This window comes from Myotis nattereri (assembly GCF_964212035.1).
Source record: "Myotis nattereri genome assembly, chromosome: 5".
NCBI lineage: Eukaryota > Metazoa > Chordata > Mammalia > Chiroptera > Vespertilionidae > Myotis > Myotis nattereri.
In genome coordinates, this window is record NC_138080.1 from 25,883,671 (window position 1) to 25,909,523 (window position 25,853).

At 47.0% G+C, this 25,853-nt stretch overlaps 1 protein-coding gene across 2 annotated transcripts in view; it reads right to left on the minus strand.

The window, feature by feature from the left end:
- The window catches only part of ILF3 (interleukin enhancer binding factor 3), a 49,787-nt gene extending 37,370 nt beyond the window's left edge, over positions 1 to 12,417 (minus strand). For both annotated transcript variants that reach the window (XM_081092095.1, XM_081092094.1), the window contains exon 1: positions 12,184 to 12,417. The gene's annotated coding sequence lies outside the window, so the exon portion shown is untranslated. The remainder of the gene's footprint in view (positions 1 to 12,183) is intronic.
- Between the last annotated feature and the right edge of the window lie 13,436 nt (positions 12,418 to 25,853).

Here is a 25,853-nt window from a genome sequence, read left to right on the forward strand (position 1 = left end):
CCACCAAGTTTGGCCCATCTGCAGTCCCTTCATCCCTGGCCCTCCTCCTTAAGACCAGGCCTTGGTGGTGATGCCTCCTGATTCAGGTGGACAAAGTGATTCACATGGACAAAGCAAGTAAAAGTACTAATTACCTGAACTAAAACAAACATTTAAAAACTGGAGTAGCCCTAACCGGTTTGGCTCAGTGGACAGAGCATCGGCCTGTGGACTGAAAGGTCCCAGGTTTGATTCCGGTCAAGGGCATGTACCTTGGTTGTGGGCACATCCCCAGTGGGGGGTGTGCAGGAGGCAGCTGATCGGTGTTTCTCTCTCATCGATGTTTCTAACTCTCTATCCCTCTCTTTTCTGCTCTGTAAAAAAATCAATAAAATGCATTAAAAAAACCCCAAAAAACTGGCGTTGCTTGTCTCAGTGTGAGCCCAGATCTGTCACCCAACATAGCCTCTCAGAAGCCAGTTGCTCTGCTCTTGAATACCAGGGAATCCATCTCATTAATGGACACAGGGGTCTTCTGGATGAGCAGGAACCTTTAAAAAAAATCGTAGACCCCTACCAATCTAACTTTAAACTAAAGCTGTGAAAAGCTGCACAAAGCTGTTCCTGCAACCTCATTTATGATTCAAACCTAGGCACAAGTGACACCTAATTGTTACCAGCCCAACGTCTCTGAAAAAGAAACCAAAGGAAGGAAAGAGTGGAGTGAAGAATCAGGATTTTTTTTTTTTTTTAAGAGAAAGAGTGAAGGAGCCGCAAGAGAGGGAGAGGGAGACAGACATTGGGTTGCTTCTGCATGCACCCCAATCGGGAATGGAACCTGAAACCTGGGTATGTGCCCTGATCAGGAACTGAACCAGCCGCCTTTTGGTGTATGGAACGATGCTCCAACTGAGCCACACCAGCTAGAGCAAGAATCAGGATTTTAAGCCTGACCTCTGTGTAGTTTGGGATGTTTCAACACAATAGAGTCAGATTTCTTTCTTTTGTTTTTGAAACCAGACCACCTATGGCATGCAGTTACAGAAGTTTAAACCACAAATCATGCTGACAATGTGATGATCATCTTTCTGACCTCTCACTAATTAGAATATGATGTTCATGGCATTTGCTATTGGAAAAGAAACATGCCCAAGTTAGCACGTGTGATTCAACAAATGTTTTTGTTGTTGTTAATCCTTACCTGAGGATATCTGTTCCATCTATATCTAGAGAGTGGAAGGTGGGGGGAGGGAAAGACATGGATTTGAGAGAGACACATCAGTTGGTTGCCTCCAGCACAAGCCCAGAGCAGGGCTGGGGATAGAACCTGCAACCCAGGCAACCCTGCCCCCAAGCAGGAATCAAACCTACCATCCTTAGGTGTGTGAGGTGACGCTCTAACCACTGAGCACACTGGCCAGGAAGATCAACAAATGTTTATATAATAAGCAGGTGTGGTGGGAACAGCCTAACAGGTATGGCCCCGTCATTCTTCCAGAGTGGACTCACAACCCCACCTCCACGGTATTTCACAAAACCTAGCAGGTATCCTAAGGACTCTGGGGAATTGCCCCGAATTAGATGCTGGTCCTAGAGACTGAATTAGATTCTGAAATGTATAAGGACCCAAGCAAGCTCCTCCTGGTTTCCTAACCTCTGGAGCTATCCTATCCTGGAGTGTCAAGTTAAATAATACAGAAGTGCTGTCCTTTAGTAACTCCTTAAAACGTTTAATATCACATCAAGGACACGGAAAATAACTTTACTTGGGGTGGTGAACACACAATACAATATATAGGTGATGTGTTATATAACCGTTACACCTGAAAGCCATAATTTTATTAACCAATGTCACCCCAATAAATAAATAAATAAATAAATAAATAATTTAAACAAAGCAATCCAAAAGATACCAATCTAAAATGTGGCCATGGCCTGACCATTGTAGCTCAGTGGTTGAGCATCAACCTATGAACCAGGAGGTCATGGTTCAATTCTTGGTCAGGGCACATGCCTGGGTTTCAGGCACGATTCCCTGTAGGGAGCATGCAAGAGGCGGCTGATCAATGATTCTCTCTCATCATTGATGTTTTTATCTCCCTCTCCCTTCCTCTTTCTCTGAGAAATCAATAAACACAGATTTAAAATAAATAAGTAAACAAAAAATGTGGCATGGACACCACTCCGAGAAATTAAGTCTAACAAAAGTCTCAAGTCTAGTGCAATCGGCAAAGTTCTGTCTGCAACAGTGTTTTTATTGGTCCATAGAAAGGTAGAAAGTTAGGAATAAAGATTTTCAATGTAAAGGGCCATCCTTTAAGCTTAACTTACTTTCTGTATTTTCAGTGCTAAAATTAAAATATCTTTTTTCTTATGAAAAGATGGAGATGGTGTATGGTATCTGGTTAAAAGGCATTTTTCTAGGAAAAATAAAAAGTTGGCCCGCCCTAGTCAATTTGGATCAGTGGATAGAGCATCGGCCCGTGGAATGAAGGGTCTTGGGTTGGATTCCGGGTAAGGGCATGTACCTCAGTTGCAGGCTGGATCCCCAGCTCTGCTCAGGGCATGTGCGGGAGGCAGCCAATTGATGTATCTCTCTCACATGGCTGTTTCTCTCTTTCTGTCTTTCCCCCTCCCTTCCAGTCTTAATATGTCTAGAAATTCCAACTGGTCTGTGAGAAGCAGGACCCCAGGCCCTCTGACACTGAAGAGCCCACTGGTCTTAGAAACAGAAACCCCAGGTTTGTATCCACCTCAGTTCTCCAACCTGACAGCTGTAGGACCTCCAGAAAAATCACTTGCCTCAAAGTTGCAAAGAGTAGGAATTAAAGGTGACAATATGGGAAAATTCCTTTTCAACTATAAAGCCACAAATACAATGTATTATGGGAGTAATTTCAACTATTCTTGGATGAACCAAGAGAAATGTAAAATCACAGCAGAAAGTTTAACATGACACCAAGTGAGAATTATCAAACCCTCTTTCCAACACATTCCAGGCAGCAAAGAGAGAGGAGAAAACAGCTTTGGAAATCTTCCACACCCGGGGGGGGGGGGGGGGGGGGGGAGGATGATGCAACTTGCCCACCTATCCCATGGGGAAGCCGTAGAGGATTTTCAAAAAATGTAACATACATTTTAATTTCTTCTCCCAAAAGTTTTTCTCCCACTAAGGAAAAAAAAAAAATGCCTGCCTGGTGGTGTGGCTCAGTGGTTGAGCACCCACCCATGAAGCAAGAGGTCAAGGCACATGCCCAAGTTGGCTCGATTTGGGGGTAGGGATGAAGGGGCAGCAGGGACACGTGCAGGAGGCAGCCAATCAATGATTCTCTCCCATCACTGATGTTTATGTTTCTCTCTCTCTCTCTCTCTCTCTCTCTCTCTGAAATCAGTAAAATCACATTTAAGTAAAATAAGAAAAATTTTAAAAAGACTCCTTAACAAAGGACATTAACACTCAAATGTCAATTATTTTAGTAGGCAAGGGGGTACATTCATTTTTAATGAAAACTGTTTTCAGAAAATTGTAACTTCACCTGAAATTGTAAAGAGATTAAGTGTACTCTGTATACAGTTTCCTCCAGTTGTAACATTTTGCAAACTATATAGTACAATATAACCACGATACTCATAATGAAACAGATACAGACTGTTGCTGTCACAAGGATCCCTCCTGTTGCCCTGTACAGTCACATTCACCTTCCAATTGCCCCCATGCCTAACCCCTAACAACTAATTCATTTAACTTTTCTGTAATTTTGGCATTCCAAGAATGTTTTATATAAACAAAATTGTAGAGATGTAAACATTCAGGATTGGCTTGTTTCACGCAGCACAACTGCCTCAAGATTCATGCAAGTTGTGTATGTATCAATAGTTGGCTCTTTTTTATTGCTAAGTAGTATTCCTTGGTATGGACACACCTTGGTTTGTTTAACCATTTAGCAGCTGAAGGACATCTGTGGGGTTTCCAGTTCTTGGCTATCCTATCTAATAAAAGGGGAACATGCAAATTAACCATCACTCCATCACAAAGATGGTGGCACCCATAGCCACAAGATTGTGGCAACCAGTCCTCTCAGCCCCACCGGAGTCTCCCAGTCCCTCGTCACTGTAGCGACGAGGCAAGTGTTCAGCGCCCGGCCGCAGATGGGCCTCTGGGCAGTGGGCGTGGAGCAGCCAGGACCCACAGAGAGCTACTGGTGCATGGACTCATACACAGGGATACTAGTCACAAATAAAGCTAAGAACATTTGTGTATTCATTTTTGTGTGAACACATATATTCATTTCTTTGGGATAAATGCACAGGAGTCAAATTGCTGGATTATATGGTAGTTGCCTGCCAATTTTATGAAAAACTGCCTAAGTGTTTTTCAGAGCTGAAGTGTCACACTTTAAAAAACAAACTTGAGTCCAGCGGTGTGGCTCAATGTTGACTGTCGACCCATAAATCAGGAGGTCAGGGCACATGCCTGGGTTGCAGGCTCTATCCCCAGTAGGAGGAGTGCAGGAGGCAGCCCATCGATGATTTTCTCTATCATTGATGTTTCTATATCTTTCTCCCTTCCTCTCTCTGAAATCAATAAACATATTTAAAGTAAAAAACAACTCAAGTAACTTCACCAAAATTGACTCAGTTCACCTATTCTACACTCCTGTCAGTTCACACATCTGCTCTGTGAAGCTGTGGTCACTGGTGAGCTCTCACTGGGCAGCTCATAATTCTCCCTGTTTACTGGGCAACTATTTTCCCCTTCTGCAAGCATTCTGCACAGGTCATCCATAGGACAAATATTAGGTGCTACTAAGAGCCATGGGACTGGGCCAATTATTGTCATACAAGTGTCCTTGTGCACAGATTCGTGCACACTGAACGAAAATTAATCAGGAGGTGTCTGGCAGGGCAGGACTGCGCAAGATGGGCTGGACATGCCCTGCAGCCAACCTCCCGCAGTTCCTCCCTGGCCGGCTGCACCTGGGGTGGCACTGTGGCTCAAAAGGTGTCTGTAGCCGAAACCGGTTTGGCTCAGTGGATAGAGCGTCAGCCTGCGGACAGAAAGGTCCCAGGTTCGATTCCGGTCAAGGGCATGTACCTGGGTTGCAGGCACATCCCCAGTAGGAGATGTGCAGGAGGCAGCTGATCGATGTTTCTCTCTCATCGATGTTTCTAACTATCTCTCTCCCTTCCTCTCTGTAAAAAAATCAATAAAATATATATATATAAAAAAAAAAAGGTGTCTGTGGAGTGAGTGGGGTCCCTCAGCCAGGCCTGCAGGGATTGGACTGAAACTGGCAGTCTGACATCCCCCAAGGGGCCCCAGAGTGCAAGAGGGCACTCTGCAAAGTTGCTGTGGTACAGGGTATGGAACGCAAACATAAGTGTGCAGTAAACCAGATTCGGGGCCGACAGTGCCCCCAGCCAACAACATAACCCATGTCCAAAGGTGGAATTGTGCAGCCCAGTGAGGAATCGGGCTCCCTCCTCTCTGGTGTCGGGGTGCGTCACCTGAGAACCACTGCCAAGTCACTGCAACTCCTGCGTTGAGCATCTGTCCCCTGGTGGTCAGTGCATGTCATAGCAACCAGTGGGACAGAGGGAGGGAGGGACACTTAGCATATTAGCCTTTTATATATATATACTAGAGGCCCAGTGCACAAAAATTTGTGCAGTCGGGAGGGTCCCACAGCCTGGCCTGTGCCCTCTCAGTCTGGTACCCCTCGGGGGATGACGACCTGATGGTTTAGGCCTGCTCCCTGGGGGGATTGGGCCTAAGCTGGCAGTCAGACAACCCTCTGGCAGCCAGGGAGCCCTCAGAGGATGTCCACTTGCCAGCGGGGAGCAGGCCTAGCTGCAGTCGGACATCCTTAGCGCTGCTGAGGAGGTGGGAGAGGCTCCCACCACCACCGCTGTACTGGCAGCCGTCAGCCTGGCCTGTGGCTGAGCAGAGCTCACCCTGTGGAGTGCACTGACCACCAGGGAGCAGCTCCTGCATTGAGTGTCTGCCCCTGGTGGTCAGTGTGTGTCATAGTGAACAGTGATTCCCAGTTGTTCTGCTGTTAGGGTCAATTTGCATATTCTTTTAGTATATAGGACTAGCCCTAAGCATGAATTTGTGCTCCAGCAGCTCACCGCACCCTCCAGTAGTTCTCCGCCCACTACATCGCCCTCCTATAGCTCCCCCTGCCCCCCACCCCTCCCCTCATAGCTTGCTGCTCTGCCCCCTCCTGTAGCTCTCTGCCGCCCGCTTGTAGCTCACTGCCCCACCCTCCTGCTGATCCGTGATCTGGTTACATGGTCGGTTGTTATGCTTCATGGCGTAATGACCATTTGCATATTACATCTTTATTATATAGATTATATATATAGATTGACGTTTAAACTTTTTTTTTTTTTTTTTTTACATTTTACTAGTAATTTATGAATGCAAGGGATTTTCAACCTGCAAATCACTAGGTGTACTATTGAGAAGCTAAATTGCAAAGTTTCATTTTTTAAACACACACATACTCTTCTCAGGTTAGTTGAAAGGCAAGCAGTAGAAAAACAAGTAGCCTGGAAGATTATTCCAATAAGACCTCATCCTTGAGTCTGAACCACAGTCCTACTGTGGTTGGCCCTGATGGTGTGGCTCAGTTGGTTCGGTGTCATCCCATGCACCAAAAGGTTGCCGGTTTCATTCTGGCTTGACCCCTGGTAGGAGTGTGCAGGAGACAGCTGATCTATGTTTCACACTCACATCAATGTCCTGGTCCCCCCCCCCGCTAAAAATCAATTTAAAAGTCTTTTTAAAAGCCCTGGCTGGTTTCGCTTAGTGGATAGAGCACTGCCTGTGGACTGAAGGGTCCCAGGTTTAATTCCAGTCAAGGACACATACCTCGGTTGCAGGCTTGATCCCTGGCCCTGGTTGGGATGCATGTGGGAGGCAACCAATGGATGTGTCTCTCTCACATCTATGTTTCTCGCTGTCTCTCCCTCTCCCTTCCACTCTCTCTGAATATCAATAGAAAAATGTCCTTGGGTAAGAATTAACAATAAATAAATAAAATTCAAACATAAAAAAATTTAAAAAGGAGGAACAATTTTAAAAAGGAAGAACTCTCTCCTGGCTGGATAGCTCTGTTGGTTCAAGTGTCATCCCAATACACTTAGGTTGCAGGTTCAATCCCTGGTCAGGGCACATACAGGAATCAGCCAATGAATGCATAAATAAGGGGAATAACAGTCTCTCTCTCTCAAGTAAAATGAGTAAGTAAAAGGAAGGCTGTTTGGAATGTTCAATAAAAATCATCATGGACCAACCTGGCCAGTGTGGCTAAGCTGGCTGAGTATCACCCTGTGCACCAAAAGATCGCTGGCTCCGTGCCCAGTGGGGGTGCATACAGGTATCCACCGGTTAATCTTTCTTTCTCTCTCTCTCTTCCTTCCTCTCTCTAAAGTCAATAAAAACATACTTAAATTAAAAAAAACTATTATGGATCTCAAACTGCCAATAGCACCACTTTTCACTAATCACCTATAAGTATAAAAATAATATGGAACCAATTTACATATTCTAATAAACGGATTGCAGGTTAAACTTTTTTTTTTAAATCTTCCCATGAGGACGTATTTGAGTTGTTTTTTAAAAATATATTTTGTATTGATTTCAGAAAGGAGGAGAGAGAGAGATAGAAACACCAATGATGAAAGACTGCCCCTTCACGCTTCCCATGGGGGATTGAGTCTGCAACCCAGGCATGTGCCTGCTCTGGAATCGAACCCAGTCCTCCTGGTTCATGGGTTGACACTCAATCACTGAGCCACACCGGCTGGGTGAGAATATATTTTTACTGATTTTAGAGGAAGAGGAAGGGGGGTGGAGGGAGAGAGAGAAGGAGATGAACAACAGAGAAACATGGATCAGTTGCCTCCAGTAGGCACCCCAATTGGTGATCGAACCTGAAACTTGGGTATATGCACTGAGCAAGAATTGAACTGAAGACCCTTCAGTGCACCAGAAGCTCCAATCAACTGAGCCAGATCAGCCAGGGTATATATTCAACTTCTGACTACACGATCATTGGTGATAGTATATGGCTCCCACAAATAATAAAAAAAAAAAGGCCCATAGTAAACTCATTTTCCTGTTAAAACTGGTGGCTACATTTTCAATGAGAAGAGGAAAAAATTTCCACTGGACACTGCTTTCTTAAAACATCTGAAAAAAAGCAGGTATTGAAAATATGTCTGGCAAAGGCCAGGTGTTCTCAGTAGATTAGAGTGAGGTCCTATACATCAAAAGGCTGGGTTTGATTCCCAATCAGGGCACATACCTAGGTTTCACGTTCTATGGGATGAGTTTGGGAAGCAACCAATAAAAAATGTCTGAACTCCCAACTGCAATTTCTAATGGGATCACCTACAAAGTGCTGTCTTGGGAAAACCTCACAGGGGTTTAACAGAGCATAAACATGGTGAGAAGCAAGTCTGAAAAACCAGTACACTGACAAGGCTCCCTAACAAATACCTGCCCACAAAGCTAACACTCTGAAGAGGCAGCACCAACTTACCCAAACAGAGAGGAAAGCTAGTTGTTTCAGGTGAAATTGTCAAATGCTGCAGCAGAAAACTGAAGTCAACCTCATCTCTTCAGGACTCAGACACACTTCACTGACAACCTGTGTGTAGACTATCAATCCACCATCTGTCTCTCATTCCAAACCCTTCCCCTGGAAACAAAAATAAGATCTTCCTTTCCCAGGACTCTGCTAAAATAAAAAACACCCAATACAGAAAGCCTAGAAAAATCTTAATTTCTGAGAAAGTTTAAAGCATTTATCTATATAATAAAAGCCTAAGCTGCTGTTACAACAGAACGACCGGTCGCTATGATGCACACTGACCACCAGGGGGAGCAGCTGCCCAGCCAGAAGCCAGGCTCATTGGCTGGCGAGCACAGCGGAGGTGGTGGGAGTCGTTCCCACCTCTGATGCAGGGCTAAGGAGCAGTAAGCCGAGCAGTAAGTAGCCTGCCGCTAAGGAGCAGCAAGCTGAGCATAAGGAGCGAGGAATCCCAGGTTGCAAGAGGGCGCAGGCCAGTCTGAGGGACACCCGCCCCCCACCCAAGTTTACAAATTTCATGCACTGGGCCTCTAGTGATTTCAAATGTTACCACTTGCCTGGCCGGCACTGCTCAGTGGTTGAGTGTCAACCTATGAACCAGGAGGTCATAGGTTTGATTCTCAGTCACGGCACATGCCCAGGCTGTGGGCTCAATCCCCAATGTGGGGCGTGCAGGAGGCAGCCAATCAATGATTCTCTCTCATCATTGGTGTTTCCATCTCTCCCTCTTCCTTTCTCTCTGAAATCAATAAAAAAAATATAAATAAAATGTCACCACTTTTTGGGCCATATATGCTAATACCAGATGGTGACATTTACACATCTTTCAAAACTGTACCAGGTTGCCCTGGCTGGAGTGGCTCAGTTGTCTGGGCATCCTACCATTCACCTAAAGGTTTCGGGCTCAATTCCTAATTGTGGTTGTGCAGGAGGCAGCCAATGGATGTTTTACTCACACATTGATGTTTCTCTCTCTCTCAAAAACAATTTAAAAATCTTTTTTAAAAAAACTGCACAGCCCTTGCCAGTTTCTCAGTGGTTAGAGCATCGGTTTGAGGACTGAAAGGTTGCAGATGCCATTCTGGTTAAGGGCAGGTACCTCGTTCCAGGCTTGATCTTGGTTGGTTAGGGGTGCAGGAGGCAACCAATCAATGTGTCTCTCTCACATCAATGTTCTCTCTGATTCCCCTCCTCCCTTCCTTCCTCTCTAACCTCTGACCTGTAAAAGGTAAAATCAGAAAGAATTAGGAAGGTGGTGAGAGAGGTTAAGAGGCACATGTCCAGCCTAAAGAAAACATCTAAAGCCTTTTTCAGAAGTGAGAACATTTCCAATCCTTACATCTTGCTGAAGCCTAAAGACAGACAAGAGCCCGCCGGCGTGGCTCAGTGGTTGAGCGTCAACCTATGAACCAGGAGGTCACCGATATGATTCCTAGTCAGGACACATGCCTGGGTTGTGGGCTCGATCCCCAGTGTGGGGCGTGCGGGAGGTAGCCGATCAATGATTCTTCTCATCATTGATGTTCCCATCTCTCCCTCCCTTCTCCTTCCTCTCTGAAATCAATAAAAACATTTAAAAATTTAAAAAATGACAGACAAGATACTGTTTACCCAAAGAGAAGTGACTTATAGACTCATAGAAGACTCTTTCCTCATCATGGACTCCACCTGTGCCTACCTGAAGAACTTAACCAGGGGAGCACAAAAACAAGCACCATACATGTGTCATCAGAATATTAGCAGCTGCTCTTGCCAATGTGGATGTTTTTATAGCAAACTTTTTTTTTTTTTTTTTTTAGAAATTAGATTCCTCACTCCAAGGAATAAAATTATCAAGTATACTAGAAGTAACTAAACAAATTTTTGCCTATAGGCACTAAACGAGTTCAAATAAAGAAAAACAAAACTGCCAACAATTAGGCACCATTCCACTCCAGAAAGAAGACGATTCGAAGGCTTGCCCAAGCTCCTAGGGCAGGGAAGACTCTGATAAATTAAATGTCCAGTGCTGGCAAGGCCAAGCCTGGCAGTAATTGCCAGCCTCCAATAAGCTGCAGACAACACTAGGGCCTGCACAGATTCCATTTGCAAACCACAGGGACAAGAATTACAGCTCAGGGGCAAAGACCCCAGGACTACATAACAGCACCTCCCCTATGCCCCCTTTTCCAGCTGTGAATGAGCCTCTGGTTCCCACACTTCATTCACAGCATGAGTGGCTGCCGTCACTACATCCCACATGACCACACACAAAGCATCACATACAAAGCAGAGTGGCAGCACTGTGAGTAATCCGTGGAGCCTCCCAATCACAGACACCTGAGGAGAGCCTAAAGTCCTAAATTTGAGCTCTAACTTCTGACGGCACCTTGTATTTCCCCGTGGACCACTCACTGTAAAGACCGAAGAATACCAAGCATCAGAAATACAGGTTCACAATCTGAAATACCTGAATCCAGAAAAGGGAGGCTTATCACAGAAATTGTTGATTCCTTGCTGATCCATCACCTTCCCTAAGCAGAACCCCAAGCAACTTTCAATCAAATTTGAAATTACTTAGAAGAGATGGCTTACTCTCCCCAAGTTTAGGCATTGAACTAGTGGAAACTATGCTGATCACAGTACACTCCAAATAATTCATCCAGGCAAAGCATTAACCCGGGCAGAACATCAAGAACAACCCTAAGAATCTCATGTCATTTTACTACTTGAAGAAATAAGATAGAAAACCGTTTTTAGCACTCATGTTCGGGTCCCAAGCTTGCAGATTACAGTGCACCCAAACATCGCACCAGATCACCATTTTGGGGGAGGATGCAAGCCCTAAACAATCTGAAAAAAAAAATTCAACATCAATGAAACACCTGGACTAAAGAAATGGAAATCTCAAAGCCTTCCCCAAGTGTGGATGAGGATCTGTGGGAGGCCTGGGTGGCCAGGGATTTGGGAACCCCATGATCCCACAAAGACCTCCTCTGTAATCCGCACATGGAAGAGGTTCCGGGGAGGGGGTCCACCTCTCCGCGCCATGTAAGGACAAAGACCACGTTTCCCGCCTCTGGAGCCTAGGACCCTCCTGGAATCCGAGGCGGGAGTGGGACAAAGAGGGGAGGAGAAGATGAGGATGGGGGTGAGAGGCGCTCCTGCCCCGCGGACCCGGATGCTCTGGGCCGGAGGGGGGGGTGTGTGTTTCCAACACGTGCGCGCACGCGGAGCGCCGCAACAGACAAAAGCCCGGGCCCGGGGAGGCTGAGGCCAGGAGCCCGGTGCGCGCGCACCCCCCACGCGAGGCGCTGCCGCCAAACGAGGGGCCGCGAGGGGGGAGGACGGGTGCGCGCGCACGGGGCCCTCGCCGCCGACGTCGCCATTTTGTTTCCTCGGCACAATGGGGGAGAGTAACGGCCAAACGCGGGAGCACGGCTGGCGAGGGCAGAATGAACCAGGCGCCGGGACAGGGGACCGGGCGGAGGCGGGAAGCAAGGGGCGCCTCTGGCCTTGTCACCGTGACTCTCCAGCCGGGCCCACGCTGAGTGGGAGGACGGGCGGGGGGGGGAGGGGCAGAGGCGGGAGCGGGCCTGACCGCCGCCACATTGGAGCTTACCTTGTCAGCGTCCTTTCCCCGACCGCCACCGCCGCCGACCGCCTGCCACAACCCGCCGGGATCTCCCCCGCAAAAGCCACGCGGTGCGCACCGGGCTGCTGAGTCCAACTGCAATGGCGAGAAGAGGAGGAGGAGCCGGGGGCGAGCGGGCGGGCGCGCGCCAGGGAGGTGCGGAGCCACGTGACCACCCGGAGCCCCGCCCCCTCGCCGCCGCGTTGCGTTCGACGCAGGCCCAGCTTAAGAGTGAGGGACGAAAAGAGAGGAGGTGGGTTCTGGTCACGTGATGAGGGCGTAGACGTTGCGAGCTCATCACGTGGCGTCGGTACGTCCCCTCCCTCCCCTTTCCACGCCTTTGCTTGGTCATGTGACAGTGGCAAATTCGGACTCCTCCTTGGCCACGTGATGAGGACTGTTCGCTTTCCCTGCGTTGTATTGGTCGGCCTACATCATGTGACGACGCCAGCGCTCTCTTATTGACGGTTTTGAGCCGCCTTTTCACGTAATTCAGGTCTAGTGTCTGGTCCTCACTGAAGCTCGGAGTTTACGCTCATGCGCGGCCACCATCTTAAACCCGCCGCCATGTGTACGTTGGCGGAAACGCCTCTGGGAATCTGGCCCGTTATCGCCTTCATAATAGCTGGATCTCTGCGGAGGAGGCGTTTCCTCGAAAGGCGGCCTGCCCGCCCGCCGAGCTTCCAACCCCCTCCCCGCATCTCGCAAGGAGCGGAGAAGACCGGAGGTGCGAGTGCCAGACGGCAGTGTCCCGAGCCGCCGGAGTGCGGAGCTGAGCTGGTCGGGTCATTCGCCTGTCTTTCACAGATGGAGACGCTGAGGCAATGCGAAAAAAAAGACCTGGCTTGAGGGTTCACGGGAGAACCGGTGCCGGGACTCAGACGCTGGGCCACCAGTTTGGGTCTCATAAAGAAAGACCCTGGGGACCGAGGACATGCTCCCTTTTCTTTGCCAGCCCGTCGGGGAAGCCTCCCGAGCGCCGTGTAAGATCCCTGATGTACAGCCTGTACCTAAACTAAGCTCTGCCCCCTCCAGCGTCAGGGTCAGGCTGGCGCTCGACAGGCATGGTCGTTAGGCGAGGCTGGGTCCAGAATAAGGAGTTGTTGAAAAGGGTTTCTTCCTGAAAGAGATGAGAAATTCAAGACTTACAGCCTAGTAGCGGGTCTTCCTTGCCAAAACGGAGGGACGGCACAGCTAATTTGTAAACGATGCAATGTCCAGTGCCTGCCCTAGGTTTGAGGCCCCCGGTGAAACCAAGGTCTGATCGATCCCCCGTTTCCTTTTCTACGAAATAGTAATAATAAAAAAGCACTTGGCGAATTTTAGTGCAGGACAAATGCCCCATAATTATAGCTATTATTCAAAAGGGCGGGTGGCCTCGGCCTGGTTACTCAGTTGCTTGAAACTTCCTCCCATACACCAGAAGGTAACAGGTTCAGTTCTCGTCAGGGCACATACTTAGGCTTAGAGTTCAATCCATGATTGGGGTGCCTTTGGGAGGCAACCCATCAAAGTTTCTCATATCCATGCTTCTCCCCCTAACCCCCCTCCCCTCTCTGAAAACAAGAAAACGTATTCTCAGGCGCTCTCCCTCTGGGAGCATGTGTGCCTTTCCCTTTCCTTTTCCCATCCCTCTCCTCCCTGCCCCAGGCATGTTACCATTAGCTTCCTCACTCCCAAGCTCCAAGGGCCCTTCCTTTAACCTCTATAACTTGTTTCCTAAGCCCATTTCTTCTAGGAATTACTTATTCTACCTATGTGATTTACCAAATGTTCCTGTATAGTTTGGGTCTGGCTCTGAATTCTTTCCCAGAGCCCAAGTAACATAATTTTAGAAAATAAAAATAAAAAGATATCCTTGGCTGAGGGTTTTTTGTTTGTTTTGTGTGTTTTTTAATTATTAATTTCAGAGAGGAAGAAGGAGAGAAACATCAATGATGAGAGAGAATCATTGATTGGCTGCCTCCTGAGCGCCCTCCCACTGGGGATGGAGCCGGAAACCCAGGACCCTTCAGTCCCAAAGCTGATGCTCTCTATCCCCTGAGCCAAACTAGCTAGGGCTGAGGGTTGTTTTTTTAAAAGGTGTAAAGATATGATTACAGAAATGGGTGCATGCTGTACCTACTTTTTTAAAAATAGGTTTTTTATTGATTTTAGAGGGAGAAGGATAGAGAGAAACATGAATGATGAGAATCATCAATCTGCTTCCTCCTGCACACACCTCCCCCCTCCTCCACTGGGGATCGAACCCTGCAACCTGGGCATGTGCCCTGACCAGGAATTGAATTGGTGACCTGTTGGTTCATGGGTTGAAGCTCAATCAGTGGGCCATACCAGCAGGACCTTACTGCTTTTTATTAACACAGAATTTTGAATTGATTAGCTATTCACATGATGTAAAATGTCAAATGTGCAAGAGAGTGTGAGAGGAAAAGTCTATCTTCCTCCCCCAGGTACCCTCCTCCACAGCAGCTGTTGTAAAGTTTTTTGTGTCTCTCTACACAGGCATTTTACTCCCAACGATGCTTAATTGTATCTCTGTTTCTGTGTTTCACATAAATAATAGACATTCTGCAACTTCCTCCCCTCCCTACTTGAAAAGCTTTCTTTAAAAAAAAAAATCATAATTGATTTTAGAGAGGAGGTGAGAAACATCCATTTATTGTTCTACTTATTTATAAATTTATTGGTTTATTCTTATATGTGCTCTGAACTGCAAGCTAACCAACTGAGCTACCCAGCCAGGGATGAAGATCTTTCATAAACAAATAGAGCTTGAGATTAATGAAAAGTTTGGTAAAAGTAATGGCAGCTGTATTCAGATGATTAAGTTTAGAATTTACCAGGTTGTGATGAAGGTAATAACTGGCTTTTAACACTAATGGGCTTTACCTCTAAAGTTAAAGATCAGCAATGTCTGGCTCAGAAGCAGGGCAATTTGGCTAAGCTAACAGCGCTACCAAGTGGTAGAACAGGAAAGGTTTCTAGTTTTCTGACTCCAAGTCTGCAGACGAGTGATTTTTCATCTGGTGTGCCACAAGAATTTTTTTTTATTAATTTCAGAGAGGATGGGGAGGGAGAAAGATAGGAACATCAATGATGAGAGAGGATCATCGATTGGCTGCCTCCTGCACACCCCCCACTGGGATCGAGCCCACAGCCTGGGCATGCGCCCTTGACAAGAACCGAACCCAGGACCCTTCAGTCCGCAAGCTGACACTCCATCCACTGAGCCAAACCAGCTAGGGCATGCCACAAGAATTTTTAAAACATGCAATACCTGACTGTTTAGTCAGGGGCACCTGCCTCTTTTCCTTTAGATTGTCAAATTAAAAAAATGACAACAGCCGTGGGTGGTGTGGCTCAGTTGGTTGGAGAATCTTCCTATACACCGAAGGGTGGAGGGTTCAATTCCTGGTCAGGGCACGTACCCAGGCTTTGAATTCAATCCTGGTCCGGGCTCATGCAGGAGGCAACCAGTCAATGTTTTTCTCTCTCAAATCACTAACAAATAAAACGGTAACAGCCAACACAATAGCCATCCAGAGTGAATGAATCAAAATTATACCTTTTTTTTTCTGTTCGATGGGCAGAAAATGTATTTTTTGGTATGCTGCAGAATTTTGGTAATTTATTTATGTGTGCCATGAGATTAAAAAAAGGTTGAAAATCACTGCTGTAGACTTTTCTTGGGAGGGGCCCAAGGTTACATTTTTTAAAGAACTTGCTTTTGAGGATCTTATTCCTCTAAGGCAGCCCCTAACGAAGGGGCCCCAAGCAAAGTAAGGGGCAGGTAGGATCCTGATTCCAACAACCACCTGTATGGAGGATTCCTGGACAGCTTTGGTGAGTTTTTCAACCTCAAAGGGTTGCTGGAGCAGCCAGTCTGGAGTGGATGCTGGAGAAACAGTTAATGATTGTGGTGATTGCCTACTAGATTTGTGCCCCATTCAACCTGGTGGTGTGTGTCGTGTTGTGTTTTGTTTTAATAGAGCCCTTAATTTTTTAAATGTTTTTATTGGTTTTCAGGGAAAGGGATAGATAGAAACATTGGTGAGAGAAACATCATGGATTGGCTGCCTCCTGCATACCTCTTTCTGGGGATCGAACCCACCACCTGGGGATGTGCCCTGACCAGGAATGGAACCATGATCTCTCGGTTCATCTCCTGGGTAGATGCTCAACTGCTGAGCCATAGCGGCCGGGCCAACCTGGTGTTTTTCATTGAGAGGATCCACTGGGCTGCAGTGAAAGCGTAGAGGAAACAAAAACGCCCTTAAAAGTGTAGTTTATCAGGGCCCACACCTCCCCCACCCACCGGGAGCTGCTGCACAAGAGGTGCTCAGCCCAACCTCTGACATGCTACCTCTGTCATGCTCCTTGTCTGTGGTCTCTACTTGGTTGCCATACAAGATGGAGACTCCAGAAGCCACCTTGCCTCTCTTATCCCTGTATTTCCACCCTAACCCAGCCTCCTACCTTTGCCTTTCCATTACAGCATAGTTAACAATCTCTGTATGCACAGCCATCCTCTTCCTTCCTTGCCTTAACTGACACCCCCTGTCATCTGGCTACACCCCTGTCCTCCCCATTACACCCTCCCCTCGTTGGCTGAAGATTAAGGCCTGTCCCCATCCTCTTGTGCATCCTCTTGCTCTTCCTCTAAACAGGTTCTGCCATCCTCAGGGTTTTGTTTTGTTTCGTTAAAATATATTTTTATTGATTTCAGAGAGGGAGACAGAGAAACGTCAATGATGAAAGAGAATCATTGATTAGCTGCCTCCTGCACGCCCCCTATTAGGGATCAAGCCCACTACCCGGGCTTTGCCTTGACTGGGAATCGAATTGTTATATTGTAAATCAGAAGACGCCTTAATCAATAAGCCAAATTTATTTGGAGTCCCGTTCATTTTCGCTAGCGCTAGCAGGCCCAGAGGAACTCTTGCTTCTCAAATTCTGGGGCCCAATATGGTGGAAGTCTTTTCAATTTATATGTTTTTCAGCTCTTTGTTTTCCAAATTTGGGATGAGACTTACGGACCTTCTGAGAAAAAGTCCTGTTTCCTGGGACAGGGCCGTGAGACCGTATCTCCAGGCCTGGCCTGGCGCCAGCACTGACAACGCTGTCTGGGGCATAGTTTATGGCCTCTCTGGAGTGGGGAGTAGTCTTATTTTCCGGTTTATTTAAGCAAGCAAACGTTTTCAGAAGCCAGAATAGCAGGGTTAAAATTTTAAACCGCAGTTTTTACCCAGATGGAGGTTACTATACTTCAGAATCATGACCTCCCGGTTCCTAGGTCGAAGCTCAACCACTGAGCCACATTGGTCAGGCCATCCGCAGGACTTTACTGTCCTCAGGAACATCATCCGCTTGTCTTCCTCATCTTGTGAGAAGAAACAAGTCATCTTTTCTGTCAAAGAACAGTTTAGACAGCTGCCATTTGGGCTGTGTAACTTGGCAGCCACCATGCTGGCCGCATGACTTGCAGCTCCCCTGGGGGGCGCCATCTTAAAGTGGCAAAGGCCAGCCCCTCCCTTTGAATTAGCCAATCAGGGAAAGACCTTGCACCTGAGCGCCAATCAAGAGTGAGGGACAGGCCAGGGGCCTCAGGATTCTCAGGATTAAAAAGCCGAGCAGACCACCTGCTCCGTGTGCCCGTGCTTCCAGGCCATGTGCTGTGCACCCTTCTATGTAGAAGTCAAGATATTTATTTACCTTGCTGCCTGGCTCCCGAGTACGTTTTGGGCTCTACCAGGACCCCTGCATTGGGGGGCTTGCCTCACTTCTTACAATCTTCACAGATTTCTCCTGCCAACTCCCCTGATTATACCCAAGAAACTCCTCTCCTTGAACGCTTTTTGAGCCATGCCAGCTGCCTTCCCTCGGTCTCAGAGTGGACATGGGTTAACCACAGTGCTATGGGGGACCACCCCTCTGCCTAGCTCAATCTGTAGTTCCATCCTCAGGTCCTACTGCCTGACTCCAAAATTAGGCCCATGAGCCCAGCTGGTGTGGCTCAGTGGTTGAGCGTCTACCCAGGAATCAAGAGGTCACTGGTTTGATGCCCGGGTTGCAAGCTCGATCCCCAGTAGGGAGTGTGCAGGAGGCTGCCAATCGATGTTTCTCTCTCATCAATATTTTTATCTCTCCCTCTCCCTTTATCTCTAAAAAGTTATTTTAAAAAAACCCAAAACACATTTTTTTAAAAAAACTAAGCCTACGACCTAGCCACAGTAATTAGTTTAGTAGTGACAAAATTGGCCAGCGGCAGCCAGTGGTCACCAGGTCATGAGACTTTGGAGCAAGAGAAGCCTTGGTTTCTCTGATGTTGAAGCCAAGGAAATACCAGGTGTGGTTAAGGGACGGGGAGTGTACGCAGGGAATGAAACCAGCCCAGGAGAAAGATGGAGCTAGAGAACAGTATTGTGTTTCCTCAAAAAATTAAACCTAGAACTACCACATGGTCTAGCAATGGAAAGCAGGGGCTGGAAGCGGTATTTGCACACCCGTGTTCATAGTCTTACTCACAGTAGCCCAAAATGGAAGCAATCCAAGCGTCCACCAGTGGGTGAATGAATACAGTGAGCATTATTTAGCCTTAAAAAGGAAGAACATTGGCCCTGACCAGTTTGGCTCAGTGGCTAGAGCTTCCGCCTGTGGACTGAAGGGTCCCAGGTTCGATTCCAGTCAAGGGCATGTACCTTGGTTGCGGGCACATCTCCAGTAGGGGGCGTGCGGGAGGCAGCTGATCCATGTTTCTCTCTCATGGATGTTTCCAACTATCCCTTTCCCTTCCTCTCTGTAAAAAATCAATAAAATATATTTTTTAAAAAAAAATGGAAGGAAATCGGACGGGTTTACTGTATAGGGCGCCAGAGCTGCCTCTCCGGCTCCAGCCCCCCGGCCCGGCGACGCCCGCAGCTGCCGCCCGCGCTCGGGAGCCGCCCGCCTGCGTCGCATCCGGCAGTGGCCGGCCCGCTGGCTGCGGCCGCCGCGGGGGCGCCCGGCTTCTGCGCGCCTGTTCGCGCCCTGCGGGGGCTGCTGTCCCCGGGGCCCGCGTGCAGCCGGCGGCCTCCGCGGGAGCCCGGCCTGGGCGGCGGCGCGGGGAGGCGGCCGCTGAGCCTGTCGCCCCAGCGCGCTGCAGCCCAGAAGGTAAACTAACAGTCCACGTTCTCAAACCATGACGGTGACATGTTAACCAAAGGAAAGTCGGTGACTCTGCTAGATGTTGTGATTGAAAACAATCTAGCCAGAACCCGTTTGGCTCAGTGGATAGAGCGTCGGCCTGCGGACTCAAGGGTCCCGGGTTCGATTCCGATCAAGGGCATGTACTTGGTTGCGGGCACATCCACAGTGGGGGGCGTGCAGGAGGCGGCTGGTCGATGCTTCTCTCTCATCGATGTTTCTGGCTCTCTAGCCCTCTCCCTTCCTCTCTGTAAAAAATCAATAAAATATATTTTAAAAAAAGAGAAAAGACTCTAGATGTGGACGGTTTGGGTGCGTGAGGGAGCCTGGGCTGCTCTGCCTGGCACCTCATCGTTGAAAAGCACACGTAGAGATTGGAAGCCATCGCCGGTGGGAAAGACACGCGTGGGCTGGGTGCGGGAAAACACGCAGACCGCGACTGGGCTGCCAAATCTGCTAGACAAAGTCTATGGGCAAAATGACTGTTCAAGTACCAGATGCCATGTCCGATGCCAGACAGTCCATCGACATGGGCGAGAACTCCGAGGGTAGAATAAATGGGAATATTTTCACAAAGTGTTACCTATTTTTATAATTAACCGAGAGCATGGATGAATGGGTTTACGAGAATGACCCGCTTTACTACTTTAACTCACCTTGTATAACTACTGAAAGGATGCAATCTTTATTTTGTTTAAATTATAAAAAGCAAATCAAATGTTAGAAAACATATGATAAAATGCTACATAGTTTACCTTCTGTTTGTTTAGCAACCTTAGTAAAATGTTTTCATATGAATTCTATGCCTATTTGCCTATAAAGTAGGTTTAAAAAGGTACTATCCCTGTAAGATGGGGGTGATGGCAGAGGTCCAAGACCGCTTGTCTGGGGCCATACAGTGAATTAGAAAATCTGTACCGCAACCCGCATCTTGTTACCACAGATGCAATGTTTAGATCGAAACTGGAGAAATTATGAATATCTCATTTATAGTAGTAATTAGTGTGAATGTGAATGAAAAAAAAAAACACCTGTTGCCTCATGCACTGATTAATTTCAAAAACAGTTGTAACCTTATAAATAAATATTTCAATTTTTTTAAAAAGGAAGGAAATTCTGATACATGCTACAAGATGGATGAACCTTGAAGGCATCATGCTAAGTGAAATAAGCCAGTCACAAAAGGACAACTACTGTATGATTACACTTACAGGAGGTCCCTAGAGGAGTCAAATTCACAGAAAGAGTGAAGGGTGCCAGGGGAGGGGGAACGAGGAGTTGTTTAATGGGACATAGTTTTAGTTGGGGGAGATTAAAAGAGTCCTGGATGTGGATGGTGGTGATGATTGCACAGCGACGTGAATGTACTTAATGCCACTGAACTGTACACTCAAAAAACGGTTAAGGTGAGCCCAGCCAGTGTGGCTCAGTGGTTGAGCCTCAACTCATGAACCAGGAGGTCATGGTCCAATTCCTGGTCAGGACACAGGTCTTGTTTTCGGGCTTGGTCCCTAGTAGGGGGCAGGCAGTAGGCAGCCCATCAATGATTCTCATCATTGATGTTTCTATCTCTCCCTCTCCCTCTAAAAAAATCAATAAAATCATTTTTTTTTTTTTTTAGATTCATTGGTCTTTATTAAGAACTCATTGGTTTCACCTGCTTGGTGTGGCTTAGTGGTTGAGTGTTGTCGACCTATGAACGTCTTTTTTTTTTAAATTTTGTTTTATTGCTTAAAGTATTACAAAGAGTATTACATATGTCTCTCCCCCCCCCCCTTGACATTCCCCTGGCCTCCCCTACCCCCCAGTGTCTTGTGTCCATTGGTTATGCTTATATGCATGCATACAAGTCCTTCGGTTGATCCCTTACCCCCCTCCCTTCCGCCCCCCAACCCTCCCCAGCCTTCCCACTGTAGTTTGACAGTCTGTTCGATGCTGCTCTGCCTCTGTATCTATTTTTGTTCATCAGTTTATAATGGTCTTTATTATCCATAAATGAGTGAGATCAAGTGGTATTTTTCCTTCATTGACTGGCTTATTTCACTTAGCATAATGCTCTCCAGGTCCATCCATGCTGTTGCAAGTGGTAAGAATTCCTTCTTTTTTACAGCAGCGTAGTATTCCATTGTGTAGATGTACCACAGTTTTCTAATCCATTCACCTGCTGATGGGCACTTAGGCTGTTTCCAGAACTTCACTATGGCAAATTGTGCTGCTATGAACATAGGGATGCATATATTCTTTCTGATTGGTGTTTCTGGAATAAAATCATTTTTTAAAAATGGTTAAGGTGAAAAAAACAACAAAAGAAAAAAATCGTTACGGTGCTTTTATGTGTATTTTATAACAATTTTTAAAATTAAAATAAAAAATGGAGTGAAAGTGAAACTAAGTTGTGGCCACCTCATTTGAGCTACAGGATGTGGAGAATTGTGGGGAAAAAATACACATATAGTCAGACACAGTGATGCTAGCTTTGGGCCATGTGTGGCGCCTAAACCACCTTATGGTCATCTTCACCTGCCGGGGTTCTCACTGCTGCCCTAGTTCTTGCTCTCTCATCCCACAGAGCAGCTCTCTGTGACTTTTGCCTGCTGGTCCTCCTCATTCTGAGGACTGAGACTTGCCTTTGGGGAGCAACCTCTCCTCTGTTTTGTCCTGCCCCCCTGCCTTCGCCCTGGGTCTGGCCCATCAGAAGCCCATGGCTCCCCTAGTCCAGTGACTGGTTGGAGATGACATTTTGCTGAAACGGGACAAAGGAGAGGCAGCTGTAGAATTTGCCTCCGATCATCTTGGACGTTCTTTCTGCCGGTGCCACTGGCCTGGGAGGATGCAAGCCCGTGGTACACAGCTTGATGTGTCCTTTAACACCTTACTCCAAATGTTCAGTCCAGCACCCTCTCACCTCAGGGCCTTTGCCCTGGCTGTCTCCTCTGTCTGAAGCACTCTTCCCTCCATATATAGAGCTCCCTCCTTCTCTCAGCTCTCAACTCTCCTGCCCTGATCATCATTTCTTAAAGGGCACTATCCATTGCCCTGCTGTATTTTTCTTCAAAGTGTTTATTGCCACCTCTACAGCGGTTCTCAACCTGGGGGTCGCGAGCCCTTTGGCGGTCGAACGACCCTTTCACAGGGGTCACCTAAGACCATCCTGCATATCAGATATTTACATTACGATTCATAACATTAGCAACATTACAGTTATGAAGTAGCAATGAAAATAATTTTATGGTTGGGTCCCAACATGAGGAGCTGTATTTAAAGGGCCAGAAGGTGAGAACCACTGATGCATATTTAGTTGCTGTCTCCCTTGTTAGATGGTAAACTTGACGAGACCGGGCAACAAGGTCCTTGTTCACTCCTGTATATCTACTATGTGAAGCGTCTGGCTTAGAGCGCTCGCCACAGCAGGTGAGGGAATGCATGGGTCTCCCCCCACACCTGTGCCCCACTATGCCCAGGTCAGTCCAGCCTCACAGACAGATGAGCCAAAGGGAACTCCCCACATCCCTTAATCCACTTTTTTTTATTATACATTTGTGGTTTTCTAAAAATATATTTTTATTGATTTCAGAGAAGAAGGAAGAAGGAGAGAGAGATAGAAACATCAATGATGAGAAAGAATCATTGATGGGCTGCGCCTCCTGCAAGCCCCCCACAGGGGATCGAGCCCACAACCTGGGCATGTGGCCTGGACCAGAATCAAACCTGAGACCTTTCATTTCATAGGCCAACGCTCTATCCACTGAGCCAAACCGGCAAAGGACCTTAATGCACTTTAAAAAAATTAAAGTGTAATATCTGCAATCATAAGTGAACAGCGTGGCATATATTTTTATAGTATACACCTGTGTAAACACCACCCCAATCAAAATAAGGAACATTGTCCCCACCCCAGGAAGTTCCTTCCTGCCCGTCCTAGCCAATCCCCAGCCCTTTTTTTCCATCACCAGGATTAGCTTTACCTGTAGTAGAATGTTACAGGATTGGAAACATACAGCATATATATATATATATATATATATATATATATATATATATATAATTTATTGATTATATATATAATTTATTGATTATATATATATATTATTGATTTTTTACAGAGAGGAAGGGAGAGGGATAGTCAGAAACATTGATGAGAGAGAAACATTGATCAGCTGCCTCCTGCACACTCCCTACTGGGGTTGTGCCCACAACCAAGGTACATGCCCTTGGCCGGAATCGAACCTGGGACCTTTCAGTCCGCAGGCCGACGCTCTATGCACTGAGCCAAACCAGTTAGGGCAACATGGCCTTTTCTGTGTCTGTTGGTTTTCTGGGCCACGTTGGGTATTCGGCCAGCCTGTAACTGGTTGGCACGCCTGTGCCTGCATGCCTCCTTTCTGAAAGGGCAGGGATTCCCCTCCCGCTGGCCTCATCCTGGGTCACTCTGGGTCTGTACCTCTCAGAGCTGCAAACCACAGAAATGAATGCTGGCCAATCCAAGGGGAAAAGATCTTGAGTAAAGTCTGTTGGTAACTCACAGACCATCCAGGAGGGCAGCTGTCGGGCGACACAGTGAAGAAACCATTATGGAGCTGACCTGGGGGGGGGGGGCGGGGGGGGGCAGGCCATACACAATAATCGAAGTACATCATATGTCCCCCTTGAGGCAAGAGCAACGGACAAAAATAAGGGGGGGGGTTGGTGCTGGGCTGGGGTAGGTGCAATTCTAAGTCAGACAGCGCACAGGAAAATCCCTATGGGGAGCTGAGGGAGGGAGGGCAAGCAGATTACTGGGAGAAGAGCCTTCCAGGCAGAGAAAACGGGCAGTGCAAAGTCCCAGAGGTGGACTGTGCTTATAGAAGCAGCAGCAAGGAGGATCCAGGGGCTGGAGTGGGCAAGTGAGGGAAGCGGGGAGGAAAGGACGTTCAGGAGACAGCAGGCAGTCCTGGCAGAGCCCTGTGGACCCCCATGCGGACAGTGGCTTTCACCCTGAGCGCACTGAGAGCTGTGGGAGGATTTGGGGCAGTGAAGGGATCGGATCCGTCCTGCACCCCTCCCTTGCACACACCTTCAAGTGTCTGCACGTCTGTCATCCCAGCTAAATCCAACTCTTTGCCTGCACCTCTCACCGTGAAAGTTGGGGGGGGGGAAGAAAGAACCCCCCCACAACCTCCCTAACATTCCTCGTTTATGTGGTGCTTTCCCATGCAATGCGATGATTTCTCGTACTTCCTTCTCACAGCTTCCAACATCTCCCTACACTCCACACTCAGCTGATGGCCTTGCTTCTTATTTCCCAAGAAAACAGTCCCTGTGAGCATATTATTCTGCCACCATAGCCAGGAGCACTTGTGCCCACATTCCCTACCTTCCACTTAGCCCCAGAGGCCCCTCTCTGGTTCTCCCCTGCACCCACTTTTTCTTCTTCTTCTCTCCCCAGGGCTCAGACTTCCCCTCTGTCTACACCAAGCATGTCAAACTCGCGGCCCATGGGCTGCATGCGGCCCACAATGAATATTTTTGCGGCCCAGCCAATATAACATAAGAAACATTTTAATTAAAATTTTGTAACTTAATTTTTACAATACCCTGTTACGCATAATTATTTTTTAAATATATTTTTATTGATTTTAGAAAGGAAGGGAGAGGGATAGAGAGATAGAAACATCAATGATAAGAGAGAATCATTGATCCCCTACTGGGGATCGAGCCCACAACCCAGGCACGTGCCCTTGGCTGGAATCAAACCTAGGACCCTTCAGTCCCCAGGCTGATGCTCTATCCCAGTGATGGCGAACTGTGACACGCGTGTCAGAGGTGACACGTGAACTCATTTTTTTGGTTGATTTTTCTTTGTTAAATGGCATTTAAATATATAAAATAAATATCAAAAATATAAATCTTTGTTTTACTATGGTTGCAAATATCAAAAAATTTCTATATGTGACACGGCACCAGAGTTCAGTTAGGGCTTTTCAAAATGCTGACACGCGGAGCTCAAAAGGTTCGCCATCACTGCTCTATCCACTGAGCCAAACCAGCTAGGGCTATCCATAATTATGAATAACGAACTACAATGTTCGCTAGTGACTGATTACTATAATCATGTTGCATTCATTTCCCTTATGTACCTTACATGCAGCGAATATTTTAGCAACCGGTTGCCACATCATTTGTCTTGTACTGACTTGTCTGTTGTGCGCAACAGAAATATTTCACTTTCGGAGAACAAGAAAAATAGGTTTATTTGTGTTATGCTTATTAATTTGTGCAGTTATTCAGTGTCTGGTAAGTTAATGTTCAAGCAAAAATATTAATTTTCATTAAAATGTTCTATTATTTTATGTTAACGATGACTCATTTATTTCAGCCCTTTGTATTCAGCATGTCTCTACCGAAATAAACCTATGTTTCTATGAAAATTGAAGCTTTTGTTTTCTTGCCGCCCACATACACTTACACCTTGTTTATTTGGCCTGTGTTAGCCT